The 19,366-nt window shown below is 38.1% G+C and overlaps 1 long non-coding RNA gene and 1 pseudogene across 1 annotated transcript in view; one reads left to right on the top strand and one right to left on the bottom strand.

The window, feature by feature from the left end:
* Positions 1-19,366, bottom strand: part of LOC113609062 (uncharacterized) — a 170,894-nt gene that overhangs the window by 45,688 nt on the left and 105,840 nt on the right. The gene's annotated exons all lie outside the window — the stretch shown is intronic.
* LOC113609061 (ferritin light chain pseudogene) lies at positions 11,251-11,919 on the top strand (annotated as a pseudogene).

Here is a 19,366-nt window from a genome sequence, read left to right on the forward strand (position 1 = left end):
CTGTCATCCAGAGTGAAGTAAGTCAGAAAGAGAAAGACAAATACCGTATGGTAACACATATATATGGAATTTAAGAAAAAAAAATGTCATGAAGAACCTAGGGGTAAGACAGGAATAAAGACACAGACCTACTAGAGAACGGACTTGAGGATATGGGGAGGGGGAATGGTGAGCTGTGACAAAGCGAGAGAGAGGCATGGACATATATACACTACCAAACGTAAGGTAGATAGCTAGTGGGAAGCAGCCGCATAGCACAGGGAGATCAGCTCCGTGGTTTGTGACTACCTGGAGGGGTGGGATAGGGAGGGTGGGAGGGAGGGATATGCAAGAGGGAAGAGATATGGGAACATATGTAAATGTATAGCTGATTCACTTTGTTATAAAGCAGAAACTAACACACCATTGTAAAGCAATTATACCCCAATAAAGATGTTAAAAAAAAAATATATCTCCAGAAGTTCCTGTCTCTGAACCCATTCCATTTTGTTTAGGCCCTTTGAAAGATACACACCGTTTTCTCCTTAGTTCCTCACCCCTGTCCGTTTATTAGGCAGACTTCTTAGAGAAGTATCATGCCAGAATTTATTTCTCCAAAAATGGGGAAATCATTTTAGAAACTGACAGGAGTCGTCAAAGTAACCCACCAGATGAATTAAATGACCCTTTGGCATCTTTTATTTGTTCCTCTCTGATAGCACTAGAGCTGATTCTGGAAACACTGATCATTTGTCCCGATTGAATCAGCTACCACTTTCCTTATGGGCAAAATCTCCAACTGATGTTGGCAAAATTCACTGCATACCTTCCATTAGATCCCCAAAACCTCTTCCCAGAATTCATCAGTACTCTATAAGTAAAAAGCCCTCAAGGCATGAAGCCCATAACAGAAGATTACAAGGCTCAAGGCCTCGTTATTCCTTGTACTAGTCCCTGTAATACCCCTATCTACTGGTGAGAAAACCTACCGGCTGAGGGTGGAGGTTTGTCCAGGACCTCTAAGCAATAAACAACATTGTTATCCTTCCACATCCTGTTGTTTCTAACTTTCATAGGCTACTAACAACCACTCCCACTGGCAGCAAATTCTTTACTGTAATTTCTTTATGCGGCACATTCTTTAGTATTCCAGTTTATGAAGCTAGCCAATATAGCTTTCTTGTTTTCACTTGGGAAGAAAAGCAATTCACCTAGACAGTAATGCCTCAGGGTTGTACCGAGAAAGTCCTTATTTCTCGCAAATCCTGAAGGCTGATCTGAATGATATAAAGTTCCCTAGGGGTTCTGCTTTGTTGTAATATGTGAATGATTTGCTTCTTTGCTCTCTTTCTCAAGTCTCCTTACAGGAGGACACATCCACATGCTAAAGCTTTTAGCCTTAAGGGACACAGAGTCACCAAAGAAAACTGCAGTTTTCCCAAACCCAGGTTTGTTATTTAGGATATCAGGATAAGGGCTACAGCTAGATCCAGAGAGTTTCCTAAGTTTCCCAAAACTAAGCACCAATTGCAAGGTTTTCTCAGCCTAGTTGGTTATTGCCAAAATCGGATCCCAAATTTCTCTCTTATGGCCAAACCTTTACATGTTTTACTAAACAGTTAAAATTGTAACCCAATTTTATGGGAAAAACCAGATGACATAGCCTTCAATGCCTTAAAGGAGAGTTTGAAGAACCCACCTGCCCTTGGACATCCCAATGATCAGATTCCCTTTTTCCTTTTTGTATATGAAAGGGAAGGAAATGCACTTGGGTTACTCACCCAAAAACATGAGGACCACCACTGACCCATAGAGTATTATAGCCAGAAACTGGGCCCTGTGGCACAGGAATACCCCCCTTGCATTAGAGTCATTACGGCCCCTGTCCTTTCAGTTAAGGCCACTGAAAAAATCATTGTGGGATCCCCTTTAATCATTTTTGTACATCATGTAGTAGGAGCTCTCCTGATTTCTCATCACACTCAACATTTCTCAGTCAGCTGCCTCACCTCCTATGAAGTCCTTTTGTTAACTGCTCCTCACATAACTCTTATGTTGTAATAACCTTAACCCGGATGCTCTTCTCCTCTCTGTCACCAGCTAAGTCCCTTAGGACAGCTTAAGGCTGACAGACCACCTCCTGACTCCTCCTAAGGATCCACAGGAAATTCCACTGGGTAATGTTGACTTCTCATGGTTCACTGATGATTCTTATTTAAATGGTGACAATGGCAAATATTGTGCTAGGTGTGGTATTACAAATCCTTTTGAAGTTGTTGAGGCAACATCTTTACCTATGATTACTCTGGCGCAGCAGGCTTAATTATAAGCTCTTACATGGGCTTGTGTTTTATAGCCAAGGACAAAATTGCCAATATTTACACTGATAGCAGATATGCTTTTGGAGTAGCCCGTGGTTGTGGAATGTTGTGGAAACAACATTGGCTTCCTTACTTCCAGAAAATATAAAATTTTAAATGGCCCCTATATTTGGGAATTATTGAATGCAATATTTTACCTGCAGCTTTAGCTTTTTTTTAAGATTTGGGGGCATTCTATACTTGACTCTCTGGAAGCTAAGGGAAATTACCGTGCCGATATTTGTGCTAAAGGGACCAATAGTAGCCAAACTTCTGTCATGGTCCAAAGGGATATTTCATAAAATTGATATTGACATTTATAAGAGTGATACTGGAAAGTAACAGATCCCAAACATGGAACTGGTTGATTGCAACTGAAACGTGGGACACTCAATTCTCCTGTCTCCAGCCATGAAATTGGCAAACTCTTATTTTGCAGTAGTTTATTAAACTGCCCCTGTTGCATCTTAGGACTCAGACCTTGGGCTTACCAAAGTTTAGGGGCTTGATATAAATACTTTAAGATATTGGATTTCATTGCCTACTGCCTTTGTTCTTGAATAAGTGCCTATTCAAGGAGGGTAAAATGTATGGTCCAAGCTGGTATGTCTGAAAGAGGACAGGGGAGAAAATAGAGATACTTTCAGCTTATGACCTGAAATACAAAATGGCTGACAGATAGATAATCATGAATCTTACCAGGTTGGAAGTACTGTATGTGTACTCTGCTCCAAGCTAAACGTAGTGTGAACAAGTTTTGGGGAATAGCAGATATAGCAGGAGATAAGACCAGTACTGATCCCCTAGCTCCCTACCAGAGACCTTAGCCTGTGAGTTCCCTATGTGACAGAGAGCACAATTATCTGCATTTTAAAGAACAGTCTATTAGGATTCTGCCTTGGGCAAGGAGCAGATTAACTGCACCCCCATCATACCCTAACCTACTATAACTTGTTCCAAGAAAGAACAAGATGCCATTTAACTAAGGGCTGTGTCAATGAGCATAACATCTTGGTTTGTTGCGTAAAGGCAGAAATTCTGAGGCCCAGATTCAAGGTCTATGACTCTAAGAGAAATGTGTCTTTGGTTACCAGACCATGAAACCGACCAGATGTAAACTGGCAAAAAGCCGATTAAGATTTTAAAAGGATTGATAGTCTGCCTGAAAATAAGCCAAAACAGTGGAGGGCAGTGCCAAGAGAAAGAAAGACATTCTAATGATATTGGTGGAACCCCTTGAATTTCCCAGTTAAATGAATGAACATATTCCTTTTTTTTTTTTTTAAGGCTGTTTGATGTGGATTTCCATCACTTGTAACTAAGAGTTCTGACTAACACAAGGCTAAAGTGAATGGGAAGAAAATTAAACTGTATTGAGAAGTTTTGATATGCCAGAAACTGTGCTAGGTGCTTTCCAATATTCTTATTTAAAGTTCACAATAACCCTGGAAGGTAGTGAGTATCTTCCCTTATTTTGTGTAAAGGAAATTGAGGCTTAGAGACTTAAGTACACGTTAAATACCCATGGCAACATTGTTAGTAGGTGGTGGATTCAGGATTTAATCTAAGTCCGTTTCATGCTAAAATTCATACTATTTTTACTAAACCACACTCCTCCTCAATAAAACGAGGATCATAATAGTGCTTGCCTCATAGGGTCATTATAAATACTTGGAATATTGTTGGGCACATAGTAAGTGCTAAATAGTTAAACAAAATGCATAAAGATAAAATAAATAAATAGACAAACAGTGGATCAAGGCATTCCTCCTTGACATCAGAATTTAATATAATCCACGAATGACATGCAGTTTGATCCTGGCAAATCCTATGATGTCTAATGGCCTTGATTATTTGAAATCTGTAATCAGAAGCTGGTTATAGTCACTCACCAGCTTAAAAAAGAATAATTATAATTGCTGTAAACTTTTAAAATATAAAAGCTACCAAAGTCAAAGTAGATTTGGTTATATTTTTCAGGAAAGCTAAAATAATTAAAATATATATACTATAAAAACACTATTTGGACATTATAATTCTTTCAGGGTCCCAAGCTGGGAACTTTTAGCATGAATATTATAAATTAAGAGACATTAAATGCAGGACTCCTGTAATGAGATTTCTCACTTAATATGCAATACTACACATAGGACTTGAACTTACTCCTATCTTGACTAGAATCTGCTTGAAAATTTAGGTAACAACAACTTTGCTCTATGCCGAGTTTCAAGGTATAAAATAAATTATTCATAATGAGTTAATTATCATCTCAGTGTGCCATCATTCCTATTTTTAAAATGATATTCAAAAGATTAAATCCTCAGGAATTTAATCATAATTTGCATACACTAGTTTTAAAAATAAGTAACAGTCTCTCGATCAATGCAGAATTACAAAATCTCCCAGATGAAGATAACCTTCACATCATAATACAGATAGAAAAATAATTTTCCTGTCAAAAAAGCTAACAACCACCCTCAATTGCTTGAGGACATTTTACAGGTTATTTTAATAAATTGCCTCACATTCCCCTTTCCTATGAAAAGAGGAAAAATTATATCTCTAATTCTATGTGGGCCTTTGATTTTCAGCACATGGAGGACTGGGCTTCAATAATTGAGTCCATGCCTCTGCTCTTTTCCCTTGAATATATAGGTGGTTGATCATCACTGAATCTCTTAAACACAAAATAGTGACTGACACATAGTGCCCCCGTCCAAATTTCTTAGACTTGCATAGACGAGAAACTACCAGGTCATCACAGGAATTATTATTTTCTCCCTGAAGCCACTGTGAAACACAATGGCTGAACAGTATAAACTCAGGCATCTCTGTTTCCTCCAGACCCCAAAGCAAGCCTTTGTGATAACCAACCCCCGACACGTAAAACAAGAAACAAGGACCAAACATTACCTAATAGCAGACACAACATCCCTTCCACTTTGAAAATAATCAATAGATATAAAAACTTTATGATTTCTCATATCTAGTTTACTACCAGATTATATTTTGGTCTAGTACTTCTTCCTGCACAGAAATCCATATAACTAACATATTGAGAATTAACATATAGAATTAAACCATTTCACCTTACAAGCATATTTATTGTTTGGTTGAACATGTTACAGACCACAATTAAGTCTAGTTCTTACAATTTATTGCTTAACTTAATAAATGTGTTTTCCCCAAATTTATTACAAACTCCAAGTGTTAGTGTCTGAAGATGCTATGTAACACTTCTGTATTCCCATTGTATAATTTATCCCAGCATTGACACCGTATTCTGCACTGCTTCTTCAAAAACAAAACATGTTTGCTATGATTCTAACCAAATAGTGTCTAGACATCAAAAGAAAGTTTTCTCTAATCTTTCCACCTTTTCAAATACTCAGAGAATTTACTGGAGAGGCAGAGAAGAAAACGAGATCAAAGTTTTAACATTTTTAAAAACTATATGTTCCCATTTCTTGACAGATAAAGAGACAATGAATAAGATCTGCATCCTGTGATCAATAGAAATGTAGAGGTTTGAGTTTTATTATTTTTCTTGTGCTTGCCTTTAAAAAATAAATAGCGCTTGCCAATGACTTCATTTCACCCAGCACTTCAAGGTAAACATAACAGAATTCTACTTTTCTGGCACATTGTGATGGCATGGTCTTCTTGGTAAGTAAAAGATGACATTGAATTAAAGAACTTATTTCTTTATAGGAACTCAGTTATAGCCTTCTCTGGTATTTTCCCGAATCAAATCCAGGACTACATCTTGTGTTAAAATTCTCATATACTCCCTTGGCACAGAGGTAAAGAAAGGCTTCTCTGCCTCCCTCTTTGATTTTCCTCTTCAACCAGGTTAAAATCCAACCCAGGATTTTTAACAAACACAGCTGTATATAAAAAACAATTGCTAGAAGACAACAGAATTCTTGACTTGAATAACAATTAAAAAAACAAAAACTGCTCGAATACCCAAATGCTGCCAAGTTCTCCAATCTTCTGAAGCCACTCTTTTCATGTAATATCCAACTATAAAATGATGTAAATCACCATTACTTATACAATGAAAAGTCCAGCACCCTCCCTAAAATCCAAGGATTCCTGGGGTGGGGGTCTGTGGCTGCAGACGTGAAATCTCATCCCCAAATACATCCCTCACTGATTCTCTATCCCCTTATCATCATATGTCTGAAAGCTGCTGACCTCTTATCTCCCCTACTTTGTGGCCCTCCATCCCCCCTGCCCCATCTAGCACTCTTCCTCCTTGATTCCCCAAAGTGCCAGTAACACATGGAGTATGGAGTTCAAGGAAGTCATGTGGAATCAAACGAAGCCAAAACGAGGTGTGGAATTAAACTGGAGAAATAAATGAATGTATGTAGCAAAACAGAAACAGACTCACAGATATAGAAAACTAGTGGTTACCAGCTGAGGGAGGGAAGCGGGGAGGGACAAAGGTAGGGGATTAAGAGATACAAACTACTATGTATAAAATAAGCTACAAGGATGTATTGTACAGCACAAGGAATATAGCCAATATTTTATAATAACTTTAAATTGAGTATAATCTATAAAACTTTTGAATCACCATGTTGTTACCTGAAGCTAATATAATACTGTAAATCAACTACGCTTCAATTAAAAAATTTTTTAATTAAAAAAATAATAAAATGTTGCACCAAGAAAAAACAAACAAACAGGAGAAATGTCAAACCAATAAGCCCAAAAGTGACAATGAAGACAGAGGTGTAGCTCAGAAATTATAAGAGAGATGGCCTCTGCCTTCACGGAATATATATACAGTCTATTGGGGCATTTTGAAACATACTTGAGCACCACTTACACTTAAGCTGGGGCCTTTGTTATACACTTAATGTCTTTCTATGATGGTGTTTTTTCCTTTAATGAACCCAATGATCAGAGATCTGTCAAAGTAAATAGGAAGCCAGAGAGTAATCAGGTAGCTAGTGGTGTGTTTTATAATTGGCCAGGTGATTGAAGACCTGTCTTGAGTGAATAACTGGACAGGAAGTGGCCAGGGAGGGATAATGTTTTCAGAGGATCTGACAGAGGGAGAGCTGTATTTTCCATTGTCTTAATACTTGCCAATCATTACACATCTGTCAGTAAGAAGAGAGTTTGTTCAGCCCGTTCAGTGCACCTGTGTGATCATATTCTAATTCCCAATCAGAGTTCACTTGCTCTAGAGGAAGCCATTTCCAAATGAAGTGTTACTATTTCATCCTCCTGGTTTTATTCCTCGGTTTTTAGGGCCAAAGAAGTGCTGCTCAAAGGGTAAAATTTTCTGAAATATCCAGTGAGCTGAAAATTCAAGTAAGTGCTGGATCCTAATTATAAATAGAAAGAATGGTAAAGAAAGTACATCTGAACATTGGATAATAGAAATATGTAATCAGAGTTGGTAATAGAGATGTAGAAATAGGCGAGACTATCAAAAAAGAATCTTCCAGGCACCCTTGTAATCTACTTAGATATTTCAGTATTTGACCTTGAAACAATTTCTGGCAAGTTGGATGGCATAATTTCCTAGAATATCATAGTGAATAAATCCATTAGCCCAATGACCCTCACTTGGCATTTTCAAAGAAATTTACTGCCTGTAGTGATAAGGTTTTGAACACTAAAAGCTGCCTGGCTGATGAAAATCCTGTTTGAAAAAAAAAAAAATCTAGGCAGATTTCACACAGGAGTTCCACCAAATACACTCACATACCCATACTGTTAAAGTGCATTAAGGTCTCAGGATATCATGGGTATTACAAATTCTATTTCTTCTATGAAAATATTTTTAATCCAGCAAAAATGTTTTGAGACCTACTATGTACAAGGCATATGCTAGGTGCTTAGGGGAGCATAGAGAGGAATAAGAGAATCCCTTCTTCCTTCTAGTAACAGATAAGACAATTAGGCAAGTAACTAAATACTAGAGATAAAAATACCCTACTGGGAGAGCTCAGGGAAAGAAGCAATTGATTCTTCTTTTTTAAAAAATTAATTAACTTGTTTATTTATTTTTGGCTGCATTGGGTCTTTGTTGCTGGGTGCGGCCTTTCTCTAGTTGTGGCAAGCAGGGGCTTCTCTTCCTTGCGGTGTGCGGGCTTCTCATTGTGGTAGCTCCTCTTGTTGCGGAGCAAGGGTTCTAGGCTCGCAGACTTCAGTAGTTGTGGCTCACGGGCTCAGTAGTTGTGGCTTGTGGGCTCTAGAGCATAGGCTCAGTAGTTGTGGCACACGGGCTTAGTTGCTCTGCGGCATGTAGGATCTTCCCAGACCAGGGATCAAACCTGTGTCCCCTCCATTGGCAGGCTGATTCTTAACCACTGTGCCACCAGGGAAGTCCCAAAGCAATTGATTCTGACCAACAGGCTTAGGGAAGGCTTAACTGAGGTGACAACTGATTCATAGAAACCAAATTAAGCCACATCCTTTGTGGAATCAAACTTGAAACCACATCCTTTAGCTGGATTTAATACACGGTGGGAAACCTGTTTAAAGATTATCCTACAAAGGGAAAAATGTTATTAATGAAACAAAAGAGTTTTCGGCCATGTCATCACAAATCACACAACCTAAAATGCTATCACTGAATAATATCTGTCCTCATGGGAACTGCAACGTGTTACAAAAGTATATTTAATTCAAGAAGGACAACGTCATGACTCTTAGTTGTAGAAAGACATTTTGAACAGTGGCTAACAGAGCAGGAGGACATAAATATTCTATCGCTAGAAAGATATGCTGTAGAGCAGAACAGGAGTAGTTTGCTTGGCTTAAACATGCCTGTGATGCACTCTTCTCCCAAGACTATCAATTATTTTGCTTTTATTCCACAAATACCTAGTAGGCCTTTGATTACTAATGTACAGTTGTCCCTCGGTATCCACAGGGGATTGGGGAACCCCACCCACACCCCACAGTTACCAAAATCAGAGGATGCTCAAGTCCCTTATATAAAATAGCATAGTGGGACTTCCCTGGTGGCACAGTGGTTAAGAATCCACCTGCCAATGCGGGGGACACGGGTTCGATCGCTGGTCCGGGAAGATCCCACATGCCGCGGAGCAACTAAGCCCGTGTGCCACAACTACCGAGCCTGCGCTCTAGAGCCCGCAAGCCACAACTACTGAGCCCGCGTGCCACAACTACTGAAGCCCGCACACCTAAAGCGTGTGCTCTACAACAAGAGAAGCCACTGTAATGAGAAGCCTGCACAGCAATGAAGACCCAATGCAGCCAAAAATAAATAAATAAATTTATTTTTTAAAAATAGCATAGTATTTGCATATAACCTATGCACATCCTCCTGTACACTTTAAATCATCTCTAGATTACTTATAATAGCTAATACAATGTAAACGCTATGTAAATAGTTGTAAATGCAATGTAAAAGCTATGTAAATACTTGCCAGTGTACAGTAAATTCAAGTTTTGCTTTTTGGAACTTTCTGGAATTCTTTTCTCTGACTATTTTTCATCCACTGTTGGTTGAATCCACAGATTTGGAAACTGTGGATAAGGAGGGCTAACTGTAAGCATGCATTTTAATCCCAGAAAGGAAACTGTTTGAAGAACAGCACTAATCTTTGAACTCCTTGAGGGCAGGGACTATATGCTGGTCAGCATAGATCAATACGGCAGTGCTTGATGACCCCTTAGGTAAACTGACAAAATTGCAAATTCGTAAAACTATCAAAAACCACAATTCTAAGTACCAGCAAAGCAAAATGGACTCTTAATTATCAGTTAACTCTTACACATCCTACCAGACTTGCAAATTTAAATATTATAGCCATATTTTTCAAAATAAAAGAAAGCCAGTAGAAAAATTATGGAAGAATCCACATAAAGTAATCTGATATATACCATGGGCCTATATTTTCAGTTTAACCACAGGTATTTGATCAGAATGAAGTAGAAAGCTAGCTGATCAAGGATCTGTTTAAATTTTTTTTAAATCATATCAGAAATATTTTAATAATAAATATGATGAGAGAATGCAGAACATTTTTCGAGTAGGTCAAAACTAGAGCACAAATGAATTTAGGAACAAAATCTAATGAAATGAGTATATCTTGACTTGGTGAAATTTATTTGAAGTCTTTTGCAGTTCAAGTATTTAGAAATACTTCCTGTTTAGTAAAATTTTAATCCTTTTATTCATTTGAGAAATGTTTACTAAACAGCTACTTAGTACTAGGCATTGGGTGTACAGTAGTGACCAAGACAGGCACTGTTCATCTTTTTGAAGCCAGGGCCAGCTTATCCATTAGGCATGGTGAACACAGTGCCTAAGACCCACAATACTTTTTAGGGGTCTACAAAATATTTTAATTTCCTTTAGGATGAGAAGGAAAAAAATGAATATAATCCTGGCTGGATTGTATTAGTCTTTATACTAATGCAGTCATAAAATATAATTTTAATATTTGTTATGGAGAAAGAGGCCCACAAAGGCAAAAGTTGCTAGGATGGGCCTATGGGGAGTTTACATTCTATTAAAAGAGACTGGCTAATAATTACATAAAGTAGAAGACTGTAAAAAGTGCTGAGATCAGGGTAAATGCAGGGCGTGATGGGAACTCATCTTGAGAGGTCATGGAAAGTTTCTCAAAAGCCTCAACAGAAACATGAAAGATGATAAGAGTAGGAAAGGAAATGTACAGGAGCAAGAATATGCATAGATCTGAGCAGTGCGCTCAGCACTCCTGGGGATCTGTCTCTTGCTTCAACAGTGTTTGGATGGAACAGAGCCAGGGACAGCCCCTTCCTCCAGCCTCCGATCACCCTCCAAACTTTTTTCCAGTCGCAACCTTCAGAACCAGCAACTCAGCTATCCTCGGCCTCCAGGACAAGCCAACATTATTTTTTGAACTTAGCTCCTTATTACCCTTCAACCATGAGCTCCCAGATTCATCAGAATTATTCCATCGAGGTGGAGGCCGCAATCAGCCGCCTAACCAACATGCATCTGTGTGCCTCCTGCACTTACCTCTCTCTGGGCTCCTATTTCCACCAGGACGATGTGGCTGTGGAGGCCAATTTTTCCATGAATTGGCCGAGGAGAAGCTCAAGGGTGCCCAGCATCTCTTGAAAATGCAAAACCAGCACGGCGGCCGTGCCTTCCTCCAAGACGTGCAGAAGTCTCCCGAAATGAGCAGAGTAAAACCCAGGATGCTATGGAAGCCATCCTGCTCATGAAGAACCTGAATCAGACGCTTTTGGATCTGCATGCCCTGGGTTCTGCCCGCGCAGATCCCCAGCTCTGTGACTTCCTGGAGAGCTACTTCCTGGAGGAGCAGGTGAAACTCATCAAGAAGATGGGCGACCACCTGACCAACCTCCGCAGGCTGGCTGGTCCGCAGGCTGTGCTGGGCGAGTATCTCTTTGAAAGGCTCACCCTTGAGCAAGAACAGGAGTCTCTGAAGTCTACCGGCCTCTGAGGAGCCCCTCTGGCGTCAGAGCTTCTGCCTGAAGCCCTGCTCTGCAGCCACTAGGCAGCTTTTTAACCGCCCTGGAGCCCTCTCCCAAGCCTTGGAACAAATGGAAACAATAACGCTTTTTGCAGAAGAAAAAAAAAATTAATGTGCACAGGTATGAAAGTAAGAGAGGTGACAGTGAGTGGGAAGAAGGCCAAGTACCTCCGTAAGTTTAGAGCAGTGGTTCTCAACTCAGGGCAATCTTGCCTCCCAGAAGACATTTGGTAATTCCTGGAGACATTTTTGGCTGTCACAACAGGAAGGGGATGTTACTGGCATCTAGTGGGTAGAGGGCAGGGATGCTGCTAAACATCTTACAATGCACAGGACAGCCCTCCACAACAAAGAATGATCCTGCCCCAAATGTCAACAGTATGAAGTTTGGGAAACTGTTAAAGAATTAGAACTGGAGATTTAAAAATTTTAGTCTTTGCCAATTTGATAGCTAGAGATAGTATCTTGCTGCTTAGATTTACATTTCCTTGGTTACTAGTGAGCATAAATGTTTAAAATGTTTAAATATATTTATTAGCTATGTATTTCTCCTTTAATACATTTTCTGTTTGTGCCCTTTGGAGATTTTTCAATTGGTTATTGATTTGTTGCTTAGTGTCCTGGAAGAACTCTTTATGTATTACAGATAGAAACCTGTGTGTCATTTATGTTGCAAATATTTCTCCTACCTTATCATTTTCCTTGATGTTTTATTTTTTTTCTGTGCAGTTTTAACTTTTATTCAGCCAAATCCATTATTCTCATCTTTTCACATTTTCTGCTTTTATGTTATAAAAGCTGTTTTCAACCCAAATTGCATAAACTGATTACTTTAATAAAATGTGATAAACAATACAGTAGAATGATACGCCCCATACCAACAGTGTGGAGGCACACAAAAAATAGCCAATTAAAATGGGCAGAAGGAGCAGAATTAATTCATTTATTTTTATTATGCTATGTATCCTAAGTGCCTAGAAAAGTGCCTGGCACATAATAGGCTACCAAGAAATATTCGTTAAATGTTGAATAAATTAATAAGTGGTATTTAATTGGTGATATAGTTGCATTTTATGAAACAGTATAAAATATTCATCCTTGCAAACATTCTTTGTGGAATTGGATAATGAGTAGAAGAGATCATATGCTTTTGCTTTTCTCCTAGTTTATCCCCTTCAAAGCTATTCTCCTAGTTTATCCCTTTCAAAGCTATGTCTGAATTTAGGGCTTCCAGGCTCTAAGTCATCCTAGGAATATGCATCAGGCTTAGGGCTGATCCAGATGACTTTGAAGATATCTGTGCATCTCCAGATCCTCTTCTCAACCCAAATTGACTTTTGTTTTTGTTTTGAAAGTATTATTATCCTTGCCCCCAGATACACACACATACACACATACATTGTAAGTAAAAAGTGAAAGCTCCTCTGAACCCCATCCCACTTCCCAGAGGTTAGATGCATCCTTCCATTTTTTAAATGTATTTGTGATAGGCATGAATTTGTTCCTGATTGCTTTAGTACAAGAAATAGCACATTTTTTGGTTTTGTTTTTTAAATTAAGTCCAACTTAGTTCTGAGCTCTCATATTCCTAGTTGACAGGGCACTCACTCACTATCAGTCATTCTTGGAGCTTCCACCCCTATCAGCTTTTATAGGAATCTCAGAGCTTATACTAAGTCACAAGAAAATGAGAGAGAATGGCTAATCCTTAATATCTGGTGGACACCATCGTTACTGATGATTCTGCTATCCAATGATGCCATTGAATTCTGATTCTCTACCATCTGCCAGGTGCCAGTGCTCCGTAGAGTATATGGCAGGAAGCAAGGTGACAGACCTGCCTTTCAGCCATGGTTTCTCCATGCCTCCACTGACTCTACGATTTACCCCAGGGGATCCTCACTGTCCTCTCAAGGCAAGACCGAGGATCTTTTTTGATCCGTCCCCAGCATATACCTCCCACCAACAGTAGTATCGCCACCTCCCTGACCACAGTCTTAAGGAACCTCTTCCTATCCAGCAATAACCACTCACCAAATTGACAGCAAGTATAAACTTCTATCCATCCTTGCCCTGTAGGGCAACTCAAGACTTTACCAACAAAGACCTGGACAGGTGTTATTGTTTGGGTTTTCTTGGAGTGGTTTTGGTTTGTGTGTTTCCTGCTAGGGCTGCTCCTAATAAAGAAAGAAAAGAAGGAAGGAAGGAAGGAAAGAAAGAAGGGAAGGAGGAAGGAAGGAAAGATGGATGGATGGATGAAGGGAAGGAAGAAGGAAACAGCTGTTAACTTTACTTACCCTTCCACCTTCCATCCCCCAGAAAAAGATTGATTCCTAGAAAAGCAAAATAGGTTTAAGACTCCAGGAGTTGTACTCAATGTGAGGAAGATCTTAGGAAGACTCTGAAATAAAGAGCATCTTTAATAATCCTCATGTAACACATTTAAAATTTATTCAAAGGAAGAACTCAGAAGGTAGCAAAATATCTCCATCCACTAGGGCCTCTAGATATAAAGCTCACTAATTTTAACAGGTAATCACATCCGTTTCTCTTTCCTCCCGCATGTTGGCAGTGACCCAGATGCTTTTTGATTGCTGAATAGGATAAGATCGTGTGACCTGCCAGGAGGTTTTTTTTTTTTTTTTTGCAGTACGCGGGCCTCTCCCGTTGCGGAGCACAGGCTCCGGACGTGCAGGCTCAGCGGCCATGGCTCACGGGCCCAGCCGCTCCGCGGCATGTGGGATCTTCCCAGACCGCGGCACGAACCCATGTCCCCTGCATCGGCAGGTGGACTCGCAACCACCGCACCACCAGGGAAGCCCTGCCAGGAGGTTTTTAATCAATGAAAAAAGAGCAGCAGGCACAAATGTCTGGAGTTCATCAAACACTGGAGTAGCAACTTAAGATTTGATCAGAGTGGATTTCCACTTAAAATGACAACATCAAGCTACTGTATTATTGGAAAACCATTACAAGTTAGGATGAAGCAGAGCATGGGCTACTTTAGGGAGAGTATACTTTAGAGTCCTTTAGCAATAAGTGTAAAAAAGTTATTTTATATTATCTTCCCAAAGCTTTGCTTTTCTGAAAATACTCAGTTGCAGTCCTCTTTAACATGAATTAAAATATTTTTCCAGAATGTTCTGACACTAATTTTTTTAATCAAACATTGGGATAGTTTTGCAACCCTAGAGTATCAGTTCCATGATCACACTGCCATTTATTTTATCTTTTTCTTAATATTATTTATTTAGCTGCATCAGGTCTTAGTTGCGGCACGTGGGATCTTCGTAGCTGTGTGTGGGATCTTTTAGTTGCAGCATGCAGGAACTTTAGTTGCGGCATGTGGGATCTAGTTCCCTGACCAGGGATCAAACCCAGGCCCCCTGCATTGAGAGCACAGAGTCTTAACCACTGGACCACCAGGGAAGTCCCCACACTGCCATTTAGATTGTCTGCTGTTGAGCATTGCACCAAAAGTTAGATTGGAAAAGCTGTGGGAAATATTCCGCCGCCTTAAGGGAAAAGAGGCCTTATTTATATTAGTTAGCATGTTACAAAGATTGTGTAAAAGAAATTGTTAAACACTAGATGATGTATAAATAATCAGTCTTCACATCTTTGAAGGAGCTGAAAGAATGTCACCAAACACACACAGACACTCAAATCTCTCTGAGGAGTAAGTACTTGCCAATACCCATGTGCAATCACAGCAACATTCTTTTCCCTGTTTAGAAGTGGGAGCAGATTACCTCAAGACCTATTTTTTTCTTATTTTTCTCTTTTTTTAAATGGAAGTATAGTTGATTTACAATTTTGTGTTAGCTTCAGGTGTACAGCAAAGTGATTCAGATATACATATATATATTCTTTTTCAGATTCTTTTCCATAATAGGTTATTACAAGATATTGAATATAGTTCCCTGTGCTATACAGTAGGACCTGTTTATCTATTTTATATATAGTAGTGTGTGTCTGTTAATCCCAAACTCCAATTTATCCTTCGCTCCCCTCCCCTTTCCCCTTTGGTAACCATAAGTTTGTTTTCTATGTCTGTGAGCTCAAGACCTATTCTTAAGGGCAATTACTGACAATAGATGAGCTCCCTTACCCCGTTTTCACTAAATAGTTATAAGTTTTAGTAAGTTAAGTTAATTTTAGTAAGTTAATTCATCTCTCTGGATCTTTGTCTCCCCATCTAGAAAATGGGGATAATAATAAACTACCCTATCTACTAGTCCATGAAGCTTATGAAAGGCTGAAATAAGGTGATGTATATACAAGTTATTCACAAAATATAAAGCTTTGGTTTCACCTATTTCACATTCATTTAGCCAGGAAGTGTACTAGACGCTCAAGAGATAAAAATGAAGTCAACAGAGTCACTGTTCTCATGGGTCTTTATAACACAAGGTGTTCAATCGGCAGGCCTATTTCAGCCCCTAATATCATGGTAGTCACTGTGCTAAGTGAGGGGGTTAATGAAGATGAAAACCAATGTTAAATATAACATTGCAAATCAATTATACTTCAATTTAAAAAAAAAAAAAAGGAAAAAAGAAAAGCAGGGTCCTTACCTTCAAGAAGCACACAGTCTATGCAAGAGGCATGCCCATAAACCAACAACTACAAAATAGCACAGTTAGTGCCATGACAGAAAAAAAGCACAAAAGAGGAAAGGCTCCCATGCATTTCTAATCATTTCTAGTGTTCTCTGCCTGTGATTAGGAGACGCTGCCACCCTATCATCAGTACTGATCCAGCTCTTTTGACTTGAACAGTTGTGTTCCCCATATGTGTGGGTAACTGAGAAAGAAATTAGCATGCTTTATACTCCATTATCCATTTTACAGTTAAAAAAAAACAGAAATCTTTATTACAATAGATTAAGCACCAACATTAAAGAATGAAACAGATAGTCATCCAAGGCAACTTTTTAAACTTTTTAAAAAGACATTAACTCCTAAGTTCAATTTGTTATTTTTCTCACTAATGGTGAACAAGCACTCAGGGCAGATCCATATTTTCAGCATTGTAGTCCTCAAAATCAAAATACCTGTTTATGTTTGGAAAAACATCTTAGAATTGCTCTTATTAATTACATAATTTAATCTTACTTGAAATATTTAAGCAAAATAAACTTAAAATTCCCACTAGAAACATATAAGATTCACCAAAGGAAACTTCTGCTCTAAGCACTTAACTGACATGAGATATTGTTGTGTATGAGCTCTTTTTGTTTTTTTAATAAAGTATCAAGTTTTCCCAAGATAACATCCCATGGGAGCTGGGAAATTTATTTTTAAAGGATGTAATTGTTTTCTTTAATATGCTGCTATAATTCTAGGACAGCAGTCTCTCTCTGGGAAAAGAAAAAGGCATTTCAGTGGGTTGCCATCTGTATAGCCCCATTCCAAATGATGGAAACAAGATGGTTCAGAGGCTGAATGACAAATATGAATTTTGAACAAATCTAAACCTGCCATTCTCCTCAGCTCGGATGCTCAAGAAATCATTTAAAACATTTGATAACCATGTCATTGCACACCTGCGAGGTGGTTTGATTTCAGGGATTACAATTATCTGAGAAACACACAACCATTTGCCTTGCAGAAGCTATTTAGATTTGAAGACCTCTTCGTCACAGCCCTGAAACTTCATCTTACATCATCTCCCGACGTGAACTGACTATTATGCAGTTTGGATGTGCATTGAAAGCTGCAGGCATGTTTTACTGACAAGTCTTGCAGACAGCATTAGTATGATAGGCTATGGCACATACAGGAACTTTTGAGAAGAGAGGTTAAATCCTAGAGGGAAAAGAGTTTGGGGAACAAGTGATTTAGTAACAGGAAGAAATCAGTTAGCCAGCAAAGCAGAAGGACTGAACAGGTATTTAGCTCTTTAGGGAAACATGCAACTATGTATCAAGGTCAAGGAAAAGCATGAGATCAATTACAGTAGATATTTACAGACACTTAATATTTGATGATGCTGATATTTAAAGAGAAAGGACAAGGAATTCATTGTTTCTGTGTGCCATTAATTTATAAATATTCTGCATTTAAAAATAAACTTTTTCACAGAAATGATGTCCTTTTATCATCTTTCTTTTTTGAAACATATTCCTTGTTTGATTTGTTTTCAATAATTGAACTATATCAGAGCACACCATTTAAAATGCTTCTACATTTAACCCCAAAGTAATTAAATCAGCAAAACACATGTATTATGAATAACTTTATCAATCAATGTCAGCATTTCAAATGTTTGAAATTGTTCGATAATATCCAAGATAATGATTTCAGAAATACAGGGGAGGCATCATGATTCTTAATGTGTATTATGACATTTAGGAAATGTTAAGGAGAAAAAAATGAGAAAGAAAAAAAGGAAAATGAGCTATCAAATGCATGCATGTCAATTTCATGAAGTGGTTCAAGATTAGTATTTTATTCAGAATAAACTAATTTTATTATTATTTTATAATCCTCAGACCAATAGACCAGTCTCTACTTCAGAAATGTTCAGATAACATTTTTCTAATTTAAAGTTTACCTATGTGAAGAATAATATTTGTAACAATTACAAGTTTCATCTAATTTACCTTGCTAACAAGTAATAGCCTCAAAATATTTCTTGCCTTCAGTGGATTGTTTCTTCCAAGACTTTAGTTATCAAAGTTTTAAATTGTTCCTTGGGATACGTGAGGATAATTAGATCACTGCCCTCAAAATCTGCATTCAATGGCAGTGATTTTATTTCAAGTTTTGAAAGAAGTAAAACAATAGTTATCTCATTAGAAGTTCATTGGATAGACCTTTATCAAAAAAAACACTTGTTTCAGGGGCCATTTTATCTTTTATTAGAAGCCTAATAGATTCATTCTAAAATCCAAAAAGCATAAATCCCTTTACAAATTCTCAAATATGTTTGTAAGAAAAAAGGTTTTTTTATGTCGAATTGGTTTCAACTATTAAATCCTTATTTTAGAAAATTCCCTCCTCTGTCTTTTATATACAATTACATATTGTAAAGATGATATATACAGTAATCTTTGTATATATTTGTGTATCATCTTTGTATACATTGTGTTATTATTATAAACTTGGGATGTCAAGGATATTGTCAGTCTTTAAGGTGCTTTGCTGATCTCTTGAATAATAAAGTGAAACAGGCTTATATTATTCATTATCATCCCCTTTTTCTCTATTTCTGTACTTAACATGAATCATTCATTCAATAACCTTTTTTGCTAAACATTGTGGGTAACACAAAAGAAGTGTAATGCATAGTCTTTACCCTCAAAGACACACACATCTTCTAGGAAGTCAAGACACATACACCGTTAAGGAGAAAAAATAAAGATTAAGTGCTAATACAGCAGGAATTACAATAGAAATTTAAAGAAAGATGAGATTCATCTTCACTGAAGTGCATGTAGAAGGTTTCATAGAGGTGATAGGACTGAGTCTTAAAGGATATTGGATTAAGTTGAAATGAGGGGAGAGGGTATGCACAAGGAAGAGTAAAGAAACAAAA

This window comes from Aethalodelphis obliquidens, unplaced genomic scaffold, assembly GCF_003676395.1.
Source record: "Aethalodelphis obliquidens isolate GAN/ISIS:26980383/991018 unplaced genomic scaffold, ASM367639v1 scaffold54, whole genome shotgun sequence".
Classification (NCBI taxonomy): domain Eukaryota; kingdom Metazoa; phylum Chordata; class Mammalia; order Artiodactyla; family Delphinidae; genus Aethalodelphis; species Aethalodelphis obliquidens.